The sequence below is a fragment of the Cervus canadensis genome, chromosome 16 (assembly GCF_019320065.1).
Source record: "Cervus canadensis isolate Bull #8, Minnesota chromosome 16, ASM1932006v1, whole genome shotgun sequence".
Classification (NCBI taxonomy): domain Eukaryota; kingdom Metazoa; phylum Chordata; class Mammalia; order Artiodactyla; family Cervidae; genus Cervus; species Cervus canadensis.
Window position 1 is genome coordinate 4,939,757 of NC_057401.1, and position 9,314 is coordinate 4,949,070.

Here is a 9,314-nt window from a genome sequence, read left to right on the forward strand (position 1 = left end):
TGTTTGAGTTTTTTACCTCATCCCTGCCGTACTCACCGACATCTTGCCTCTTCAGGGTATCCTTTTGGTTTTGCTTTGCTATTGCTGCATTCAGCTTTTTCTCACTGCCCTTTGTATTGGTTATCTATTGCTGCATAACAAATTACACCAAAACTTAGTGGCTTAAAATAAGAAGCACATGTTAACTGATGGCTTCTGTGAGTCAGAAATGCTGGAGCATCTGAGCAGCTCTAACTCAGTGTTTTGTTAGGTGCAGGCAGATGTTGGTCCAGGTTTTAGGCAACTGGAGTCCTGTCCCAAGGGTCGAGGATGGAAGGGAGAGTGAGCATACAGCAAGTCCCAGTGCCTTTTAGGACCTAATCTCCAAAGTTGCACAGTGTCACCTCCACTTTATTTTGTTGTTAGAAGTGAATTACTAAATGCAATCCATATTCAAGGAGAAGTAAATGAGTCCTCTTCTTGAAGAGAGTAGCAAATGATCTGTGGGCAATTTAAACCGCCACATCTAGCTTAGTCATCTTTCAGGATTTTAGTCTTCCTTTTCAGGATTTTAAGGCTTATTTTTCCACGGAAATATTACACCCTATTTCCATGGTGTAACTGGCTGAATGGTGGCCCCTAAGGATATAAGGTTATTCTAGCATGTTCCTGGAACCTGGGACTGTTACCTCAAATGTAAAGTCTTTGTAGATGTGATTAGATTAAGGATTTTATAATGAGAAGCTTTTTCTGAATTATCTGGGAAGATCTTAAATCCATCACAGGTGTTCTTTTAAAAAAATTTATTGAAGTATGGTTGATTTACAATGTTATATTAATTTCTACTTATAGCAAAGTGATTCCGTATCTTCTTTTTCATATTCTTTTCCATTATGGTTTATCACAGGATACTGAATATAGTTCCCTGTGCTATACCCCAGGACCTATGTAACAGCTTGCATCTGCTAATCCCAGACTCCCAATCCATCCCTCCCACTACACCCCTTGCCCCCGCCAGCCACAAGTCTGTTCTCCATGTCTGCATCACAAGTGTCTTTATAAGAGAGGAAGAGAGAGACACAGAGGAGGACAAGCCGATGTAAAGAGAGAGATGAAGATGGGAGTGATGCAGCCACAAGCCGGGAAATGCCAGCACCCACCATAACTAGAAAAGGCAAGGAACAAGTCTCTCCTGGATTCTGTCCTGGAGAGACTGTGGGCCTTGTGGACACCTTGATTTCATCCCAGGGGCACTGATTTCAGACTTCTGGCCTGCAGAACTGTGAGACAGTAAATTTCTGTTGTTTCAAGCTGCCCGGTTTGTGGTAATTTGTTATAGCAGCCACAGGAAACTGGTACACATGGGTTTCCTTCATCCAGCCAATACATATTTAATATGGATCTTTTATTAAGTTTCAGCCACTATGCTAGGTCTTGGGTAAACAGAGGCTTAAAGGAAACCCTAATGTGGTGACTGCCACCTAGACTTCTGTTCTAAACCCCAGAACCCTACCTACTAAGTATTTTCACCTTGACCTCCCGTGGCCTGTAAGGCTTGCAGATGAAATTTGCCCAGCTAAGCTACTTTTCTTCTCACCCTTCACCCTTTCCCTGGTTCTGGTTTATGGGCTCAGCATCCACCCAGATACCCAGATAAGGAAACTCAGCCTTGATTCCACTGTCAACACCTACATCCAGTCTCAAGTCCTGTGGAGTCTACCTTAGAGTCCTCTTAATTCAGTCATTTATGATTTCTTACCTAGAGGATCTCAGCAACTTCTTGTAATAAGGTGATTTATAATGAGAAGTAGACTTTTGGGCTTCGTCCAGGCTCCTGGGACAGGAACCCTTGGAATTTCAGAAGTGAAAAGGATGAAGATGCAAACAGTGTCTTTTGTTATTCATAACAGGCTCCTTTCAGTCACATCAGAGTTTATGTTAATGAAGTGACTTTTAGAAAATCCCTAAGAATGGGGGCTGATTGATTAGGAAACCAACTAGGATTAGAGGTTTGAAACTTATAGCCCAACCTGCTGACCTCTTGGGAGGGGAGAGGGACTAGGGGTTGAGATATACATTGATGGTCAATGGTTTAATCATGATCATGCCTTCATGATTATACAGTGGAGGTGATGAATAGATTCAAGGGATTAGATCTAGTAGACAAAGTGCCTGAAGAACTATGGATGGAGGTTCATAACATTATAGAGGAGGCAGTAACCAAAACCATCCCAAAGAGAAAGAAATGCAAGAAGGCAAAGTGGTTGTTTGAGAAGTCCTTAAAAATAGCTGAGAAAAGAAGAGAAGCAAAAGGCAAAGGAGAAAAAGAAAGATACCCAACTCAATGCAGAGTTCCAGAGAATAGCAAAGAGAAATAAGGTTTTCTTAAGTGAACAATGCAAAGAAACAGAGGGAAAAAAACTAGAATGAGAAAGACTAGAGATCTCTTCAAAAAAGTTGGAGCTACCAAGGGAACATTTCATGCAAAGATGGTCACAATAAAGATGGAAATGGTATGGACCTAACAGAAGCAGAAGATATTAAGAGGTGGCAAGAATACACAGAAAAACTGTACAAAAAAAGGATAACCATGATGGTGTGATCACTCACCTAGAGCCAGAGTGTGAAGTCAAGTGGGCCTTAGGAAGCATTACTACAATCAAAGTGAGGAGGTGATAGAATTCCAGTTGACTGATTTCAAATCCTAAAAGATGGTGCTGTTAAAGTGCTGTGCTCAGTATGCCAACAAATTTGGAAAACTCAATGGCCACAGGAATGAAAAGGTCAGTTTTCATTCCAGTCCCAAAGAAAGGCAATGCCAAAGAATGCTCAAACCACTGTAGAACTGCACTCATGTCTCATGCTAGCAAGGTCATGCTCAAAATCCTTCAAGCTAAGGTTCAACAGTACGTGAACCAAGAACTTCCAGATGTTCAAGCTGGATTAAGAAAAGGCAGAAGAACCAGAAATCAAATTACCAAAATCCATTGGATCATAGAAAGTGCAAGAGAATTCCAGAAAACATCTACTTCTGTTTCACTGACTATGCTAAAGCCTTTGACTGTGTGCATCACAACAAACTGTGGAAAGTTCTTAAAGAGATGGTAATACCAGACCATCTTACCTGCCTCCTATGAAACCTGGATGCAGGTTAAGATGCAACAGTTAGAACCAGACGTGGGACAATGGACTGGTTCTAATTTGGGAAACGAGTACGTCAAGGCTGTATATTGTCACCCTGCTTATTTAACTTACATGCAGAATACATTATGTGAAGTGCCAGACTGGATAGAATCAAGATTGCCAAGAGAAATATCAACAACCTCAGATATGCAACAAATTCTTTGTTGTTGTTTATTGTGCTCCGTGCATTGCAGGATGCTCAGCAACAGGAATGTTCTTTACCTACTATTAATAGATACCCCTTTCTCCAAGTTGTGAAAGTAAAAAATGCCTTCAGACATTAACAAATTTGATATGTCCTCAGGGGTGGGACCTGACCTGCTTCTTGAGAAACCTGTATGCAGGTCAGGAAGCAACAGTTAGAACTGGACATGGGACAACAGACTGGTTCCAAATAGGAAAAGGAGTACATCAAGGCTGTATATTGTCACCCTGCTTATTTAACTTATATGCAGAGTACATCATGAGAAGCACTGGGCTGGAAGAAGCACAAGCTGGAATCAAGATTGCCAGGAGAAATATCAATAACCTCAGATATGCAGATGACACCACCCTTATGGCAGAAAGTGAAGAAGAACTAAAGAGCCTCTTGATGAAAGTGAAAAAGAGTGAAAAAGTTGGCTTAAAGCTCAACATTCAGAAAACTAAGATCATGGCATCGGTCCCATCACTTCATGGCAAATAGATGGGGAAACAGTGTCAGACTTTATTTTTCTGGGCTCCAAAATTACTGTAGATGGTGACTGCAGCCATGAAATTAAAAGACGCTTACTCCTTGGAAGGAAAGTTATGACCAACCTAGATAACATATTAAAAAGCAGAGACATTACTTTGTCAACAAAGGTCTGTCTACTCAAGGCTATGGTTTTTCCAGTGGTCACGTATGGATGTGAGAGTTAGACTATAAAGAAAGCTGAGCGAAGAAGAATTGATGCTTTTGAACTGTGGTGTTGGAGAAGACTCTTGAGAGTCGCTTGGACTGCAAGGAGATCCAACCAGTCCATCCTAAAGGAGATCAGTCCTGGGTGTTCATTGGAAGGACTGATGTTGAAGCTGAAACTCCAGTCCTTTGGCCACCTGATGCAAAGAGCTGACTTATTTGAAAAGACTCTGATGCTGGGAAAGATTGGGGGCAGGAGGAGAAGGGGATGACAGAGGATGAGATGGTTGGATGGCATCACTGACTCAATGGACATGGGTTTGGGTGGACTCCGGTTGGTAATGGACAGGGAGGCCTGGCGTGCTGTGGTTCATGGGGTCACAAAGAGTTGGACACGGCTTAGTGACTGAACTGAACTGAACTGAACAGGGGTGGGACTGTTGGGGAATGTGGCTCCCTTAACTGAGAACAACTGTGTTAAGCTGACTCTAGAGTTTCATCATAAAATACATTAATGATAGAATATACTTATGATGCAGTGTGCAATTACAAGGCTCTGGATGATTGGCCTGATTTGTGCCTTTCTCTCTCATTTTAATTTTTCTTTTTCTAGTTGAAGTTATGAGTATGCATAATTCAACTAGTTCTGCAAGATTTGTTAGACAAACAACATTCCTTCCTTCTCCTCCCCTTCCATTTTCCCTTCTCTGGGACCAATATTTTCAACTCTTTAATATTTATTTCATATCTCTCTATAAAATTGAATTGCTAACTCTGGCTTTTTCAATTTGCGGCCTTATCTACCAATTTATCCATTGCCTGTGGAAGATAAAGAGTTATCACTATTTCTTTCCTCCATTTCCACCACTTCCCATCTCCCCATTCTCTTCATATATTTATGCTATAATTTTGACTTTATAAGCATTTATTTTTTTCTTTTATATGTTTATATATGCCTTGCAGAATGGAGCTATGAACTAATCTTTTGTTTTTCTTGGAGTTAACAATGGCCTTTTTATTGGTGCTGTCATTTATTTGTTTAATATTCTAAGTTTTTATCATTAGCTCAATCCCCAAATCTCAGTCTCACCTTCCTGACAAAATCTATGAGCATCTAATCTGTTCAGTCCAGCCTGGGTGATCTCTGCCCTCATACATGCTGTTAGCCTGGGCTGGTCCTTTGCCATTATTCAGAGAATTCCTTCTGTCTCTTGTTTCTGTATGTTGTACTGGGTTAAATATTGTCCCTCCCCTTTCAAGCTCATGTTTCTCCCAGGATCTTAGAATGTGACATTATTTAGAATAGGCTTAGTATAGATGTAAATGGTTAAGATGAAGTCATACTGGAGTCAGGGAGGGGGCCCCTTTGCCCACTATGACAGACATGCAATGGGAAAAGACGATGTGCTGATGAAGGAAGGGATTGGAATTCCACTGCCACAAGTCAAAGAATGCCTGGGCCCACCAGAAGCTGGAAGAAGCAAAGGAGAATCTTCTCTTTGAGGTTTCAGGGAAAGTATGGCCCTGCTGACACCATTATGTTGGATTTCTAGCCTCTAGAACTGTGTAAAATTTCTGTTGTTTTAAACCACCCAGTTTGTGGTAATTTGCCAAGGCACCCCCAGGAACTATTACATATGGCATCTTTTTTTTTTAGTTTATACCTTCATTGGTAGAGTATACATTCCAGTGGCATCCTGGGAAAAAGCATGTGGGAGTTAATTTTTTTTTTTTGAGAATTGATGCCTGAATTATTTTTATTCACTTATTACACATCAGTGATAATTGGGCTGGATATAGAATTCTAGGTTGGATATAATGTTTCTTAAGAATTTTGAAGTCACTGCCCCATTCTTTTTTGCTTATCTGCTTGTTTTTCTCCCTGTATCCTGTTGAGAATTTCAAATTCATTCTAATTCCTGATCTGTTGCATATGACTTGTTTTTTTCCCTACACTTTAGAAACTTGGTAGGATGTTTCTTTTATTCCTAGTGCTCTTGAAATTGCATAATAATGTACTTTGGTGTGAATATATTTTTTCACACCTGCAAACTTGAAGTTCACTTTCAATCTGTAGATTCTTGCTCTTCAAGTTTGGGAAATATTCTTTTATTTTGTTGATGAAGCTCCCCTCCTCTGTGTTCACTGTTCTTTGTTTGTGGTACTCTTGTTTGCAAGTGAGACTTCTTGGACTACTCTCCAAATTATTTTCTCTTTTCTTCCCTGTTTTCTGTTTTATTGTCTTTTCTTTCGTTCTTTTTCTTTTTTTGTATTTTGGCCACATTGCATGGCATACATGTTGGTTCCCTGACCAGGAATCAAAGCTGGGTCTCCACAGTGAAAGCATCAAATCCTAACTACTAGGCCACCAGGGAACACCTTTGTCTTTCTGACATGCTTTCTGAAACTTTTCCTCAGTTTCATCTTCATTTTTTATTTTTTACAAAGTTTTTAACTTCTGTTTTCACATTTTTAATTTTTAAGAAATGTTTTCTGTTCTGTTATGTGTTCTTTTTCTATAGTATTCTGTTCTTGTTTCAGGGATGTAATGTCTTTTTATTAATTTCCAAAGGTCATCAATGATAGTTTTTGCAAGTTTTTTTCTTGCATAATTGCTGTTTCCTCCAACTTGCTTTTATTTTGTACTCTAACTTACCTTGTGGAAATTTTCTTGAAAATTTCTTCATCTGTGGTTGTCTGAATGGATGGAGCTTCTTGACTGTGAGCTTTATTGTGGAGTGCCAGGCTGTGCCAGTCGGTGGGAAATCCCCTGTGTCAGTATCTTCAGGTATTTCCACCTGAGCTTGTCAAACATAGCAAAGAAGATTTTTCCAACCTTTGGTCTAGAGGGCAAAGGCTTAGATACCAGCATTCTGGAAGTTCAACAGGGACAGAGGGAGAGAAGACAGCAATGTCCACAGTCACTGAATCCCCTTGTTTCTAAATGATAACCAGGGTATCAGATCCCATCAGCTGGGTCTGATGTCACACAGTCCAGAGTCCCGTTTTATCCTCGCTTGAAACCAAGCGGTCAGTCTCCTGCAAGAGTAGCGGAGGGGCAGGTACCCAACAGTGTGGGGTGTGGGCGGTAGGGTCCAGGCATCTGACTGCTACTAAATGGATTTCAGCCAACCCTGCAACTTTGTTCTGGGTTCCAGAAGTACCTGCTGTTGCAGGTTCCCAAGTTCCTCTGTGCATTCTCTTGTATCAATCCAATTGGTTCATGGATTTTCCTACTGTGAGCTTGGAATTCAGCTCAGTCAGGGCTATTTGGTGAGTTACTTCCTATCTATGAACTTTCCAACTCCCAGAGTTTTGTGATTTTCACTTCTCATTTTCCTTTTAGGTTTATGTCTTTATAAACTCCTGTCATGAGAGTTGTGGCAAGATTTCATGAGGGACTGCAGTAAGACGCTTGTGTTCAGTCCAGTCTCTTTACTCGAAAAGGCTTCTTTTCCAATCCTATCTTGGGTCTTATTTTGGAAGGGAGCTCAGGTATATCTCAAGTCTGTTTTGAAATCCCTTCCCCAGTATCACTTGGTCCAAAATTTCACTTTGAACCAGTCATGTCCTATCCAGCAAAACCCATAAAATGTATTTATTTATATCATAGTATCTTCCTATACATACTATAGGAAGAGGGCAATAGAGGATGAGATGGTTGGCATCACCAATTCAATGGACATAACTTGGGCAAACTCCAGGAGATGGTGAGGGATAGGGAGGCCTGGCATGCTGCAGTCCATGAGGTCGTAAAGAGTCAGACATGACTTGGTGACTGAACAGTGACATCTTCCTATATAACCCAAGGGATCAACTTCATCATTTACTTTTGTCAAGCATTTTACCACTCCGTTCTACCTTTCCTACACCCGATCCACATGTGATACTTGGAGGAAATAAAGAAAGCAGGGTTGGGGTGAGGGACATTAGTGATTTATTGGCTTGTGACACATGCAGTCGAAATTCCACTTGGGGACTTTTTTATTTAGGATGATGAGGGAAGCCCACTTTGATGAAATGGGTGTGTGAGCAGAGACCACAGGAGATAAACGAATGGGGACTGCAGTTATTGGGGGTGGGAAATTTCTGGAGTGGGAAAGACAAGGTCAAAGGCTCTAGGAGGGAAAGCAGGAGATCTGTGAGGCTGGAGAGGAAGAGCGAGAGGCGGGTGTGGTGGGGGAACAACTTTATGGACCCATTAGATGCTGACATTTTGTCTGAATAAGATGGGAGTCTTGAGGAGAGTTACCCAGTACATCCCGAGCTGCTCTGGCTATTGCAGAAGAAGAGACTCATGGGCAAGAGCAGAAGGAAGCAGCCCAGCGCAGAGGCTGCTGGAGGCACCCAAGGGAGAGACGGTGCTGACCTGGATCAGGTAGTAGTGGAGGTGATGAGATAGGGCTGGATTATGGGTCTAGTTTAAAGGCAAAGCTAAAAGGATTTGCAAGTGAGTTAGATGTGAGGTGTGCAGAACGAAAGAAATCCAGCTGTTTTTTTCCTAGAAAGACAGAGTTGCCAGATATTGGCAGGGGGCAAGAGTGAGGGAAGGGCAGATCAGGAGTTAAGCTTTGACTCTGCCAGTTGGAATTGCCTGTTAGATGTCAAGGTGGAGATGGTGAGCAGGCAGTTGCTTAGAGGTGGGAGAGCTGAGAAAAATACGCAGTATTTATGGAGCTCTTCCAGGGTGCCAAACTCTGTGTGCTTAACACATATATCTACTCAGCCCATCTCCATGGCACTCTGATAAGGGATTATTCTGCTTCTACATAGAGGGAGAGCAAAGGCCCAGGGGGGTAAAGTAATTAGCCCATGGCCATACCATGAATAAGTATCAGAGCTGAGTTCAAACGTGAACCATCTGGCCCCAGAGGCTGCCCTTCCATCCGCTGTGGTCTCTTTCGGGCTCACTGTGGGCAGTGGACACCTGGTCAGGTCTGGTGTGGAATAGAACAGTGTGAATCTCTCAGGCTCAGAGCTGAGCATGCAGCAGATTGGTACATTGTCAAAATGAGGCTTGTGGGGCCAGTCAGATCTGGGTTTGAATCTCTGTCACTTACTAACCTTGAAGAACTTATTTTTCCCTCTCAGCCTCCATCTCCTCTTCTATAAAATGGGGATAATAGTGAGACCTACTTCATAGAGTCATTGTGAGGTTGAAATGGAGCAATGCCTATAAGGTACTCAATAAATGTCATTAGTTATTATCATTGTTACTATCAAATGACAAAAGTTGCAGTGTCTCTTGATCAGACTTCCACCCCATCCTCAG

General features: G+C 41.7%; 1 protein-coding gene across 13 annotated transcripts in view; it reads left to right on the top strand.

Annotated features, from left to right (window-relative positions):
• Positions 1-9,314, top strand: part of LOC122454432 — a 286,245-nt gene that overhangs the window by 258,746 nt on the left and 18,185 nt on the right. The gene's annotated exons all lie outside the window — the stretch shown is intronic.